This window comes from Natrix helvetica, assembly GCF_964273705.1.
Source record: "Natrix helvetica genome assembly, chromosome: 3".
In the NCBI taxonomy this organism is placed as follows: Eukaryota; Metazoa; Chordata; class Lepidosauria; order Squamata; family Natricidae; genus Natrix; species Natrix helvetica.
This window is the reverse complement of record NC_138549.1, coordinates 90,646,312-90,661,872: the sequence shown is the minus strand read 5'-3', so window position 1 is coordinate 90,661,872 and position 15,561 is coordinate 90,646,312.

Below are 15,561 nucleotides of genomic sequence, written 5' to 3'. Positions count from 1 at the left end.
GTCAAGCCTGATGAGGAAATGATCCGACCATGACAAGGGTTGAATAGAAATATCCCCTAAATCTAGATCATTCATCCACTACCCAGAGACAAAAATCAGGTCGAGCATGTGTCCCCTATTATGGGTGGAGTCTTGAATTAACTGAGTTAGGTCCATAGCTGTCATGGAAGCTATGAACTCCCGAGCTGACTCGTATGTCTCACCAATGGAAGGCAGATTGAAATCCCCCAGGATCATAAGCCTGGGGAAATCAACCGTCAATCTAGCTAGCACATTTAGCAGCTCCGGCAGGGCCGATGAAACATATCAGGGAGACAGGTACGTAACAAAAAGGCCTACCTGAACTCCAAGGCCCCATTTCACAAAAAGGGACTTACACCCGCCTATCTGAGGCACAGTGACCTCCTGAGGTCTGAGACTTTCCTTAATAACCACCGCCACCCACCCACCCCCACCCCTGCCTTGGGCTCTCATCTGGTGAAACGCCCGGAAGCCTGATGGGCATAGTTCACTAAGGGGAACACCCCCCTCATGGCCCAGCCAGGTCTCCGTAATGCACGCCAGGTTGTGAAGATTTTGATTAGTTTCTATGCAATGTATGTATGTATGTATGTATGTATGTATGTATGTATGAAGAGAGGAAAGGCTAATAATCAGGTTGCATAAATAAACACTGGATAGGATCCATATGCAACTGTAGTTGTGGTTTGAGGAATTGATGGGGACTACAAAGTTGTTACGAATTCCTCCATTCTCCTTTTGTCTCTCCCATATTTAAGTTTTTAATGACTTCATTGATATTAACCATTACTAATTTATTCACACAGTATTTGCAAGCTACATTCAAGTTAGAGTTATGACATACTCATGCAGAAAGAAAACACACCTATACAGGATTACTTTTGCACCTGACCATAATCCATTTTAAGCAGTTGACTTTAGCATCATAGTTTGTTCATTGTTTGTTTAAATTACTAAAAGGCTATCCCGTAGTGATCCATTATCTGATGTATCAGCTACTATCCACCTACCTTTATGCCTAATAAATATTGTGTATTTATTTTCTAGCACGGCTAGCCTAGTTAACGGACAAAATTCACTAACACTGCAGTTTCTTTAACTCCTTGAACAATTGATGGCATCCTCTAGCAGCACCTTGGTAGACAAGCTACATTGTGATAAGTATTTGGTCCCACAGTCAGTGGAGCTCGAGATAAGTGCAGTTGTACATCAGGGTCCATCAGGCGGTGGCCATCAAGCAACTGTTGCCCCGAGCTGTAGACTCCATATATTAGCACTTGGAATAGTTGAATCAGCACAGAAGTCCATTTTGTGAAAGTTATTAATCACTTCAAAGGGAAGAATAATAACTGCTTGATAGAGAAAGAGAAAGATACAGGGACAGAACAAATGAAAATCAGAGCTGTGGTTTGCTGTCATGAAGGAATACTGACTGGTGAGCTACAATTCTTTGAACTGCATTTTCCTTTGCTAGTAAGTCCTGCAAATCAGCTACCTTCTCTGAGCCATAAACCACTAAACATGGCTGGGGATCTAAAGAAAGACATTGCCTAGCATATCCTATCAAGATTAGATTATTAGACTCTCCAGGAAAATGATCTAAAGACACACCTTTCTTTACTTTATTGATTAACTGATTACATTTATATGCCACCCCTTTAACCGATATGGCGACTTGGGGCAGTTTACAACAATAAAAAGATAAACAAGAAAGATGAGATGAGATCTTTTATTGTCATTTTTTGCGAGCACACTGACCCATATTAAAAATGAAATTCTGTTGCTCTCAAGAGAAAGTATATATCTTCCCAAAGACATACATAACACACACAGACACATGCTATACATAAATATATGCCTGCACCCATATGTATGTTTGTTTGTATGTATGTATGTATGCATGTATGTATGTATGTATGTATGTATGTATGTATTAATCACTGTCCATTTTGAATATATAGCGGAAAGAGGAACTCTCAAGTTTCCTTGTTCCACTATGTATTCAAAATGGACAGTGATTAATACGTGTGGGGCTGGGTGGGTGGAGGCGGGGTGGAGGCATATGTTTATGTATGTATATTTGTATTTATTAGTTTGTCAAACATTTACAAGATAGCAGGTATAAATATAAACATGGATATAAATGAAAGAAATGAATACGAATAGATGGGGACAACAGGACAGGGACCTAAGGCATGCTGGTGCTCTTATGCATGTATATAGTATGTGTCTGTGTGTGTTATGTATGTGTTTGGGCAGATACATATGTTCTCTTGGGAGCAGGAAACAGAATTTCAGTTTTAATATGGGCCAGTGTGCTCTCTCTCTCTCTCTCTCTCACACACACACACAAATGACAGTTTAGAGTATAGAAACAATTAAAATTACAATACTATATAAAAACTGGAACCAAGGAGATGGATGGCATGGGGTCCTTCTTACTCTGTCAGCCATTTCCAGTGGAGTTTTACTAAAATACGCCACTGATTCTCATTTTTCATGTGCTTCTTTCCTGCAGGTACAGAGATGGTTTACTTATTTCCTTTGTAAATAAGTCACACATGATTTTTCCCCCATCAAGAGTTTGCTCTATAGCCAGTGACCTCCTGTCATTTGTGCAAGCCAAATCTATTGAAAAGCACAACTATTCAAACTGAGCTGAGCTGACCTTTGATGGCTCATCCAGACAAATGAGTTATCACTGGATGCTGTAGTTGTTCTGTGATGAGATAATTCCAAACTTGGGATAGGGAAGTTATGCACATGGCCTTCTTCACTGCTTGTACTCATACTTACAAATAAAAAGATAAAAGTAAAGTTTTCCCTGGTCTAGTCATGCCTGATTCTGGGGGACAGTGTTCATCTCTGTTTCTTAGCCAAGGGAATCAGCGTTGTCTGAAGACATTTCTGTGGTCATTGTGGCCAGCAAAACTATACGCCAAAGCACACCAAACGCTTTAACTTCCCACCAAGGTGGTACCTATTTATCTACTCACATTTGCATGCTTTTGAACTGCTAGTGGTGAGGCAGGTGGTGCGGCAAGTAATGGGAGCACTCAGGTCTCAAACCTGGACTGTCAGCTTTCCAGTCGACAAGCTCAGCATCTTTAACCACTGAGCCATTGTGCCCCCCCCATACATTAATATTGCACGAAAACATTTGGCAGCCATGTTCTTGGCAAACTTGGCCATACTTTCCCCTAACATTTTCAATTCAAATGGCACAATTTAGGGAGAAAACCCATTTTTCCTTCTCTGTGGAAAATATGGAGAATTCTTCTCTTCACATTGTCCTTAAAGTGTATCCCTGCACTTTAGAAAATTTAACAAGTTCCAATGCACACATGTGGACCTCGGCTGGGTTTTGTGTCAGCTTAATTTCCTGGCCACCTTGAAAATGTGTCGTAAGGCATATAATAGCAGCTACAGAACCTGGAGTGTTTTTTTCTTTGTACTGTACTATTTTTTCAACATTTAAGAATAAACTAGCAATTAGTATACATGCACAAGTCAGCTTCAGTTCATGGGAACATGAATTTTGCATTATTTTTATAGCAGGAGGAAAAGGACAGGCAGTCAGCAAGCTAATCAAAAAAGGAAACCCTCCAAGCCCATAATGGATCAATTAACACAAGTTTACTGTAATGTGATTTTGTTCAGAATATGAGTTGACATTTGAAAGACAAAAGGATCCTGGCAAAGGCTTACCAGAGCAATATGGATTCCTAGTTTATATTACACAAAGACTTTGGCAGACTATAACAAACCATTGTCAGTATGATTACCATGCCATGTTAACATTGTTTGAAGGCTTTCCTATATTGCAAGGAGAGGGGCTTTCAGAATGTTTATACTTCACAAGACATGAAACATACCCTTGAATATATTCCACCAGTATCAAAAGCAATCCTTGGGTTCTCTTAACAGGCACTGGAGATGGACATTATCCACATATCTCATAACATGAGCTACCTAAGGACAATGTCTCCAAGGGCATACGTGCCTTCACGAGGCCAATTAAGACCAGCACAAGAGCAAAATTGTTTCCGGGCTGTTGGCCTAAGCTCCGAGCTTGGCAATTTGGTTACAAACGTTTCATCACCATTCGAGGAGACATCGTCAGTGCGCTTTGAATTGTGCTCGTCTGTCAGAGCACTGGCCTTTAAACTCCTTTTTATGTGATGCATGTGATGTTGTTGCGTAGTGGGCTGCCAGTCTACCAATTGCTCACAACAAAAGAACTGCATCAACGAAGATAGCATTTAAAATGAACAAACAGGCACCCCGCTACGCAACAACACAACCCCGTCAGCTCACAAGAAATCAAAGCACGTCTCAGTAACAACAACCAGCCATTCAAACAGACCAAAACCAGACCATGGCTCAGCAGTATCCAAACAAACAACCCTGATTTGCATCACACAGACTATTTAAAACCAAAGACCAGGCCCCAGTTACAACAGCTAGCCAATCAAACAGTCCAAAATCAGACCATGACTCAGAAGTAGCTGAACAAACAACACCAGTGGTGGGATTCAGCCAGTTTGCACCTATTCGGGAGAACTGGTTGTTAACTTTCTAAGCAGTTCGGTGAACCAGCTGTTGGAAGAAATCTCATTTTGTTCCCCCCCCCCACTTTACAGGCTAATCCTGTAAGGAAGGCAGGAAGGAATCAATCTGGAGTTGTTTCTAGCCTAATCTTTATTTCCCTGCTTATAGAAACTGCCTCTCTGGTTAACCCTTATTACACTGTAACAGCTAAGATGAAGCACCCAGAGACATGAGTGACATTGAGTTGGCCATGCCCACCCAGTCACATGACCATCAAGCCCTGCCTACTCAGCTGGTCATTAGGGCAGAGAACCGGTTGTTAAATTATTTGAATCCCAGCACTGAACCACACCCACGCTAATCTGCATCACATACAAAAAGTATTTAAAGACCAGTGCTCTGGCAGATGAGCACAATTCAAAGCACCCTGACAATGTCTCCTTGAATGGTGACGAAATGTTTGCAACCAAATTGCCAAGCTCAGACCAACAGCCCAACTACCAACCCAAGCTACTTATATTCAAATGCATTTCATAATTATTTCTGTTTGGCGGCAATATCAACCGAGTGAACGTAATCTTTGAGGCTCATGCAATTTCTAAAAACCTGCTCTGGATAGTTGGGGAAACCTTCTAGAATAGCAAAGAAGGAAAAATATGAAAAAAATGGGGGGGGGGGAGTCCCCAGCAGAACTGTTCTTTCTATTCCACCACTCAATTTGTAGGCTTTGCTCCCATCCTCACAATCTTCTTAAAGGCAGTATGATCTAACATTTATTTAAACGTGCCTCTTAGTTAACTTCTCAGGACTAATTTTAATAATCAAATTTTTCTTAAATAGCAGCCTGGTCAGCATTTTTTTTTAAATTATTTGATAATTCCCTAGTAATTATTCTGAAATCACATCATTTTTTCCTTTCAACACTTAGCGCTCCTGTAATATTTATGATATGCAAACGGAATAGTTTTACATGCCCTTGATTGCCCAGAGCATTAGCAAGAGGTATGTGTTATGTTTAGCTCAATCCCTAGATAGGAATGTCAAGATGAACCAGAGTCTACCAAGGGGAATCTCCAAAACTGTCTATTATTGAAACTTTGGGGTTTTATTTAATTATTTACCTTTATTCCACTTTTATTATTTTTGTAAATGATTCAAAGTGGTTAACGTAGCTAAAATTCCTTCCTCCTCCCACAACAACAACCTTGTGAGGTGACTTGGGCTGAGAGACAGTGATTGGCTCGAAATCACCCAACTGACTTAATGCCTAAGGCAGAACTAGAACTCCTGGTTTCCAAGTTTCTAGCCTGATATCTTAACCACTAGCCCAAATTGACTCTAATTTAATGAAATCTTGATGTACTGAACTCAAAGAGCAGGAGGGCTACATAAACACCTATGTTGTGTTTAAAACAGAGGTGAAACCCATCAGGTTCTGACAGGTTCTGGAGAACTGATGGTGGAAATTTTGAGTAGTTCAGAGAACACGCAAATGCCACCTCTGGTTGGCCCCAGAGTGGAGTGGGATTGGAAATTTTGCAGTATCCTTCCCCTGTCATGCCCACTAAACCAAGCATCCCAAGCCACACAACGCCGACCAAACCACGCCCACAGAACCGGTAGTAAAAAAAATAATGAATTTCACCACTGGTTTAAAACCTCCAAATTCTATATAAAGTCAATAAACACAAAAGATAAATCACTTTAGCCCTATATCCATGTCAGGGTTCCAAGTAAGTCCCCCAACAAAAGAGGACTTCTAGGCATTCCTCAAGTTTCCATTTTATTAGCGATGTCCTATTGGCACATCAGGGAAAACCCAAATTTGAAAGCTTCCAGGTTTTTCCCACCCAAAAGAAAGTCCAAGTCCCTGCCCCAGCACCTATATGTCCATCACATGGTCCAATCAATGCACCGTGCTAACTGAAGATACTCCCCAGTCACACCCCTCCACATGCTGAGCAGCGTGGCCTTGACTCTCGGAGAAAGGAATGTTATTTTGACTATATATCTCCCCAGCTCCATGCAATCCCCCCTCCCAGTTTCCCACAGCACTACATGTAGCAGGCCTGAAGATCCAAGGCCCAAGATGGCTTCTAGGCCTCACACTCTGCTATATCAATATATGCCTCTGGAGCCGAAACTTAATTTTAAAGAATAAAGTGCAATCTATGGTTGAAAAAAAATATGTTCACAACTTTATTTTTGTATAATCTGTTTTTGGTTAACGGTCATGGTAAAGATGACAACGACAACAATATGGTGGAATACAGGGTTGAAGCAAGGAAAAATAAAGAGAAAAGCAACACTGAAGGATTTACAAGGAAATATATTAGGGTGAAATACTAGACTAACATTCTGTGTAAACCAGAATCGTAAAACATGGACCATACTAAAAATTATCAAGGTTGTGCACACAAATCTTCAGAGGAGAGCTTTGTTGGAAATGTAGTTGTTGTGTACCGGTGAGCCTGGCCAGCAGAGGGCAGTCGAGAATAGGGCTCCTCTGATTGGCCCAGGCGCACCGGCCAGCCGGCGGGAGAAATACTTTATCCCTATTGGTTCGTCGTCTGACAGCTCCTGGTATAAATAGCTGTCAGACGACTAGTTTTGTTGTTCCTGTCAGTGCTTGTTGCAATAAACCAGTTGCCTTAAACCCGTCTCAGTCTCCTCATTCGAGACTTCAACACTGGCGACGAGGACGGGCGACGTGGAACCCTACACAGTGCCGCAAATGGCTTCAAATGCTGCCTTTTCGCCGTTCCGGCCAGAGGCTGAGGCTTGGGAAGCTTTCCTCGAGAGGTTCGACTGCTTCCTCGTAGCCCACGATCTCGTCAGCCTCTCCCAGGAACGAAAGCGCGGCATCTTCCTGAACTACTGCGGGAGGGAGATGTTCGCCACTGCGAGGGCTCTCGCTGCTCCCGATCCTGCCAATTCGCTGCCCTGGGACGAACTCCTGGCTCGCCTCAAGCAACACTACGAGTCCGCCCCGTCTCGTTTTGCCCGGCGGCAATATTTCCGCCGGTGCATTCAAAAGGAGGGCCAAACCATTGCCCAGTACGTGGCCCCTCTCCGCGCTGAGGCAAGTCTCTGTGAATTTAGTGACTTGGAAGACGCGCTGCTCGAACAATTTATCTATGGGCTACGAGACATAAAACTCCATTGCCGCATCCTAGCTCGCCCTGAGTTAACTTTAAAGATCGCGGTCGATGATGCCAGGGCTTATGAAATGGCTGATCAATCCACACCGGATTTCAGCCACCTCAGTCAGCACCCGCATGCCGCTTACTTGCCGCCCTCTCCCTACGCGGCACCTTCTTCTGCCTACGCTCCATCTACCGCTTCTTCTTTTCACGCTGAGGTAGACCAAACTGCCGATCGCCTTCAAACCCTCTCCACCCGGGATGGACGTCAGTGCCTCAGTTGTGGCGGCCGCCACCAACGCTCCCAGTGCAGGTTCCGGCAAGCCCTCTGCCACCAATGCGGCAGGAAAGGCCACCTCGCTGCAGTTTGCCGTTCCGGCCAACAGAACCGCCGCAGCCCTCTGCCGCAACCTCCTCCGGCCCGTCAGCCACCTCCTATGTCTTCCCGACGTCAGCACTCCCTCTCCGTGGGGGACCCAGCTGAAGCCTACCCAGAATGGCTAGTAGACTCGGCCTCCTCAACTTTGGAGGGCCGAGGTAAGCTGCACCTCCCAATCTCCATTGAGGGGGTGCCCTGCCCTATGGAAGTGGACACAGGGTCGGCCCGATCCGTTATGTCATGGGCCACCCTTACCTCCTTACTGCCTTGGGTTAAACTTCACCATCTACAACCCCCTGATTGCCGCTTACGCGACTATCAGGGAAATGTCATAGACCTATTGGGCTGCCGACCCTTTCACGTCTCTTTCGGTTCTCGCAAGGCAAAGCTTCCTTTGCTAATTGTAAAAAACCCCCTCGCTTCCCTTCTAGGACTGGACTGGTTTAAGGCCCTCGGCCTTTCTATTGCTGGGGTTAACTCACTTTCACCCCTTCCTCCTGTTACCCCGCCCTCTATCTCCTCCCTCCTTTCCGACTTCTCCGATGTTTTCTCCCCCTCTTTAGGCTGCTATACCGGCTCTCCTATCTCCCTCAACCTCGACCCGTCAGTTCCTCCAATCCGCTTGAAGGCCCGCCGACTTCCCTTTGCTTTAAAAGCAAAAGTCGACGCCGAACTGGACAAACTAATCGGCCAGGGCATTTTAGAACCCGTTGATTTCTCCCCCTGGGAGACTCCCATAGTCGTGCCTTTGAAGTCCGACGGATCTATTAGGATCTGCGCGGACTTCAAATCCACACTTAACAAAGCCCTCCAATCACACCCCTACCCTGTGCCAGTGGTGCAGCACGTCCTGCACACTCTGGGCCAGGGTCGCATCTTCGCAAAGCTGGACCTCGCGCAGGCGTACCAGCAACTGCCTGTCGACGAGTCCACCGCGCTTGCGCAGACAATCGTCACGCACCGCGGCGCTTTCAAATGTCGCCGCCTTCAGTTTGGCGTGAGCGTGGCCCCCGGCATTTTCCAGGGACTCATGGAGCGGTTGCTCCATGGCATTCCCGGGGTCACCCCCTATTTTGATGATGTTCTAATTGCCGCCCCCAACCAATTAGAACTCATCAAAACCCTACGCCTGGTCCTGCAAAAATTCCGTTCCGCCGGCTTGCACCTCAAACCTTCAAAATGCCAGCTCGGCGTTCCCTCTGTCACCTTCCTCGGCTTCCTCATCGATGCCAACGGCATCCACCCTGACCCATCAAAGGTCGAAGCCATTCTCTCCGCCCCCACTCCTTCCAACAAAGTGGAGCTCCAAGCCTTCCTTGGCCTCCTTAATTTCTATTCCTCCTTTATTCCGCACAAAGCTTCCCTGGCCGAACCCCTTCACCGTTTACTAGACTCTTCCACTCCATGGGTCTGGTCCAGCCGCGAAGCGCATGCGCTCGCGGCTGTCAAGCGCTCGCTCACTGCCCCACCAGTCCTCGCCCAGTATGACGAGCGCTTACCTCTAACCCTGGCCTGCGACGCTTCCCCCTTTGGGGTCGGGGCTGTTCTTAGCCATTCTTACCCTGATGGCTCTGAAGCGCCCATAGCCTTTTACTCCCGCACCTTATCCAGAACTGAGCGAAATTACAGCCAGCTGGATAAGGAGGCTCTTGCTGCCGTTGCGGGAGTAAAACGTTTTCATTATTACTTATATGGCCGCCCCTTCTCCCTCATCACCGATCACAAGCCCCTACTAGGCATTATTGTGGGGGACCGTCCCACACCCCCCATTCTTTCCCCCCGCATGTCCCGTTGGGCAGAATTCCTATCGTCCTACTCCTACACATTGTCCTACCGGCCTGGCGGCCACATCGCTCACGCTGACACGTTGAGCCGCTGCCCTCTGCCTCTTCCTGTCACTGATCCAGCCCCTGTCCACTCTATTAACCTCCTGGCCGACCTCTCCCTACCGATGTCCGTTTTGGACATCGCGCAGGCCTCCCGAACTGACCCCATCCTGCACCGTGCAATGACCGCTGTCTCTCGGGGCTGGTCTGCAGTCTCCAATGATCCCCAACTCTCCCCTTTTTTCCGCCACCGCCTGGAGCTTTCCATCATGCAGGATTGCCTCCTGTGGGGAAACCGCGTGGTTGTCCCCTCTTCCCTGCGGCCAGCTGTCCTGTCTCGCCTCCATGACGGCCACCCTGGCATAGTCAGGATGAAAAGCCTCGGCCGCGGCTATGTCTGGTGGCCGTCCATGGATGCGGACATCGCCGCCTACGTCCAACGCTGCACCCCTTGCCAGCAGGTGCGCTCCGCGCCACCTTCTTCCCCACCTAGAGAGTGGGAACTCCCCATGGGCCCGTGGAGCCGACTCCACGTCGACTTCATGGGGCCCATTGAGGGCCGCCTATTCTTCCTTCTGGTGGATGCCTGGTCGAAGTGGGTTGAGCTGTTTCCTATGCCCAGCTCAACCTCTTCGGCCACTATCCGCATCCTTGACTCCCTATTTAACACCCATGGCCTTCCGGACGTTATCGTTTCCGATAACGGTCCCCAATTTTCCTCCACCGAATTCCAGTCCTACCTTGCCTCCCTGGGCATCCGACATGCCCCGATTGCCCCCTACCACCCTGCGGGCAACGGCCTGGCCGAACGAGCGGTTCGCTCCGCTAAAGAAGCCCTGGCCCGTATGGCCACCCTTCCCTGGCCACTCCGCATCTCCACCTACCTCCGTTCCCAGCACTCCACCCCTTGCCCCGCCACGGGCAAAAGCCCAGCAGAACTATTGCTGGGTCGCCGTATTCGTTCCCTGCTAGACCGTTTCCACCCTCTCTACCACCCTTCTTTTCCTGTCATTCCTTCCCCTCCCAGGTCTTTTCTGGTGGGTGAGGGGATATTCGCTCGCAACTACACCGGCGAGCCGAAGTGGCTACCTGGCAAAGTGACTGACATCACGGGGCCCTGTTCTTACAGGGTCCTCCTCGATGATGGCAGACATTGGCGGCGGCATATAAGCCAGTTGCGTCGGCGACCAGAGGGACCAGAACACAACACACCTGCAGAAAAGCAACCAGGCCCTAACGACGCCGCCTGCCGGCTCGACCGTCCACACGCCACTAGCTCCGACCTCGCAACAGCCCCCCCCCGGTGCGCTGGCTCACTTACCATTGGCCGTCGGTGCATTGCCGGGAGGAAGACCCATCCAGGACGCTGCCAGGCCTGTTCGCCACAAGAGCGGAGCCGACACTCCACCTCCCCTGGGCGAGGCGCCATCTTCTTTGAGACGCTCCCAGCGCGTGCGCAGGCGTCCGTCGTACTTAGACGATTACGCCTGCGCAATCCAGGGGAAAGGGGTGTTGTGTACCGGTGAGCCTGGCCAGCAGAGGGCAGTCGAGAATAAGGCTCCTCTGATTGGCCCAGGCGCACCGGCCAGCCGGCGGGAGAAATACTTTATCCCTATTGGTTCGTCGTCTGACAGCTCCTGGTATAAATAGCTGTCAGACGACTAGTTTTGTTGTTCCTGTCAGTGCTTGTTGCAATAAACCAGTTGCCTTAAACCCGTCTCAGTCTCCTCATTCGAGACTTCAACAGTAGTGCTGCTTGAAGAGGGTCCATAAAGTATTCTTTGTGTCTCATTTTTAACCAGAGGTGATACAAATGTCTACGTCTCATGAAGCATCTAAGACTGGATCATCAAGGCTCAAGATAGATGCTAAACTACATCTTTCTGGTCTTGTCAGGTAACTACTGGACTTCAAGATTTAGCTTCTTTCCATAAGTGTTGAGCTGCAGAAACTAACCAAATGTGATATTTTGTGTCATGAAGCACATCCAAAGTTAGAGCATGGTTCCAAATCCCTGTTTGAAGATCTCCAGCAAGACAGAAGTTACTGTCCTTTACCCAAGTTATTGAAACAGGCTCAATGTCATCTTTTAGGAATGCTGTACTACTTGGTTGCTATGTTGGGCAGGGAATTGAACATTAAGATATATGAACTTCAACTCCCAAAATTCCCAGTCAGCCTTGAAGTCCACAAATCTTAAACTTGCCAAGGTTGAGAAACACTGGATTAGATGATCTCCAGGGTCCCTTCCACTCTATCCTTTACAATCTATGATGGATGATACATGACAGTACATGTATAAAAGTTCTAGAGATTATAAGAGAACCCAAACTAATCAATGTGATACAATAACAAAGATAAACTGGATTGAAACTACAGGGAGTTTGAGGTCATATCGTAGGAAATAATAATATCCCACTGTGTGTATGTTTGTGTGGTGTGTGTGCGTTTGTTTGTTTGGCTCTGCATTTCTTTGAGTAGTGACTCCTGAAGATTGCCTGGACAGATCCCTGCAGTTTTACTGGCAAGATTTTTGAAGTGATTCGCCATTGCCTTCCTCCTAAGGCTGAGAAACAGTGATTGACCCAAAGTCCTCAACTGGCTTTGTGCCTAAGGAAGACTAGAACTCACAATCTTCCATGTTCTAGCCTTGTTCCTTAACGAAACTGGCAGTATCAGTTAACAGATAACAGCAACTCTATGCATGAACAATTTGAAGGAACTGTATATATACCAACAAGAGACAGTTAAGTCTACCTTTGAATATTTGAAGGACCATCACACAGAGAAGATGGAGAAAATGTTTTCGTTGTTGTTGCTGATGGTGGAAAAATTAGGATGAATGAATTTGATTTACACGATAAAAGATTGAGACTAAATTCAGAATACATTTCAAGGGCTTTGAGCTTTTTGCTAATGAAAGAGAATGGCTTACAACTGCAGAGTTTGTTTAAGAAAATTCTGAGAATGACCAAATATTATGAGTGATGTAGTAATAATCTCAACAAAGAGGAAATGAAAAAAAAATGTGAACACATTTTCCAATATTACAATGTTCTGCTTCAATTCCGATTTAGTGTTGTCACATATTATATGAACCAGCATAGTAGCCTACCTTTATTTGAATTCTGTGGTGCATTTTCTGAGCTTGACCAACAAACAACCCAGTTAACCTTCAGATGTTTTTCCTTGCCCTTTTTCACTCTGTCTTTCTCTCCTCCTAAACAACTTTCACCATGCATGTCCTCTTAGACTTTTTCATCTGTTAGAAAAACTCCAGTGAGTTACATTCTGAGCATTTTATAATGGATATTTCCTATTAGTTGTACGATGTTGTAAAACAGAACAACTGTGTTCCTTCCACTCAACCTTAACTGACTGAAAGCACAAGCCTATAAAAGTCTAATGACCTCCAGTCAGACTGAACATTTATTTGATATGCCTTGCCTGGTCAACACTGTCCATTCACTTATTTTATGACAAGGCGTACTTCAAGAACTAGAAAGAAACTTACGTCTTTTAGATGAACTGTTATAGAACTTTGGTCAGGCTGCTAGTTTGTCATCTGATATTCACTCAAAACTCAACTTCTTAACCAAAGCTTCGACTGTGTGCTTGAATTTAATGCAAAAAAAAAAAGAGGAGGAGAAAATAGCCTAAATAGGTTTATCTAGTTTTAAACTGTCTACCATCATTTCCCCACTTTTAAAGTCCAAACCTGAATGGAAAAAAGAGAATCAGTTTCCTCTTTTTCTCTCGCTCCTTCTCTCTTTCAGATCTTCATTAAAAGAAGGTCATTTTGCTCCTCTTTTAGCAAAACCTGTTATCTGATGACGTGAATTAAAGTCTCTCAAATGACTAATAATCATATCAGGGCTGCCATGTCAGCTTGTAGATTTGAATAAGAAGGTCTGAAAACGTTTGCATGCCTCAATGTGCCAGTGCTAAGAAGCTAATGTGATAGGGCTGTCATAAAGCGCTGGGAAGACACGTCTTAATGTAATCTGTCATGTCATATGCTAATCTTCAGCCATTACTTGAGTGCAGTAAGTAAGTAGAAAGCATTTGGGAGAAATCCTTTTCAATTTCTCTGAGTACCACTTCTACTGCTGGTCAGCTCAAATGGGTTTTGTACATTTAATGCCAAGCTCTAGTCAGGTTGGTTTAGGTCACACTTAATTAACCAGCAGGCTGATGGCAAGGGCTGGTACCGCATTATGGAAAATGGGTATCCCTGATGCTGCCTTGCATATAAATATTTCATACGCTGAAAGGGAAAGGAGATTTTCTCAGCTTTTGATAGCGGCTAGGTCTATTCGGGAGCTCAGGAAAGAAAACTCTGTGCCAAAACCCACACAGTGACACTTTAACAAGGCAATTGGGGCAAGGAAGATGAGTCAGGCTTTATCCCGCCTGCACACGTAAGTGCAGTTTACCCAAAGATGATTATAAATAGTTAAGAGGTTTCCTTTTTGGTAACGACAAACTTTGAAATCCCTCCATGCAAGCTGCCACTTAGCCAGCAGTGACGAGGAAGGCTGCCTTCAGCTTGATGCCATGTTGAATAACAACACCACCGGTATCAAAAGGGGGAGGTGGGAGGAATTCACCTGACTTACCAGATTTAGCAAAGTGGCATAAATGTTTGTCCAGGTAGAAAAAGAACGCTGGACACAAATTTTTCTACTATGCGATGAAAATTGGGAGTTATTTAATGGTGGGAATCTCAGCACAATTTCGGCAAAAGGATTTTGAAGAAAGTATTCAGAGGCTACTTTAGTACAGATTTGAAGATTAAGAAAGTTGTGTGAACTAAATGAGAGTCTCAAAAGACTTTTATAGCGTTTAAGAGGAAGGAGGGATAAGAAAACTCTAATTCTCTGTTGAAAAGAAGGTTGGAAGTCATTCATATATTTCTTAACTTTAGTTTTGTCTTTCCTGCTCTTTCCCTTTTGTTTTATTTTATTGTTTATTTTCCATTTATCTTCTATTGTGTGAGAAAATTCTTAATAAATGCAAATAAAAAAAGAAAAACAAAGGTTCTTTGAGTGAGTCTTAATTAAAGCATGGGCCTAAAGCACTACAGCTTGACTAAAAGCGTGCTCAAAAGAGAATTATAGGCAAAACTGAGGCAGTTTGGAGTTAAGGCTGTAAACTCAAGACTTGGGAATCATTCAGACCAGCCCTTGCCCCTACACAAATAAATAGGGAATATTCTGAGTATATTTGGATTATGAATTATGAACACTTCTTCCTTCAGAGTTAAGAGAGACCTAATTTAAAATGGTCTCTCTTCTGCACCTCCCACCTCCACATGGGACGGTCCTTAAATTAGGACTGCTGCGGAAGTCAGCGTGATGAAGTGGTTTGAGTTTTGGACTTTGTCTGGAAATAACTCCTAACGTTGAGCTAGTCATTAATTACGTCTCAGAAGACCATATCCTGCAACACTGTTATGAGAATAAAATTGAGAATCATGTTGGATGGCTGGAACTTTTTAGAAGAATAGAAAATGGGTGCAATAAATTAGCACATATATATTAACAATAAACATCAACAATGTATGTATTGTTCTTAGCTTTCTTTAACATATATTGGCTTAGAATATAAACAAGTCTTTACAAAGAATTATATTTCCCCA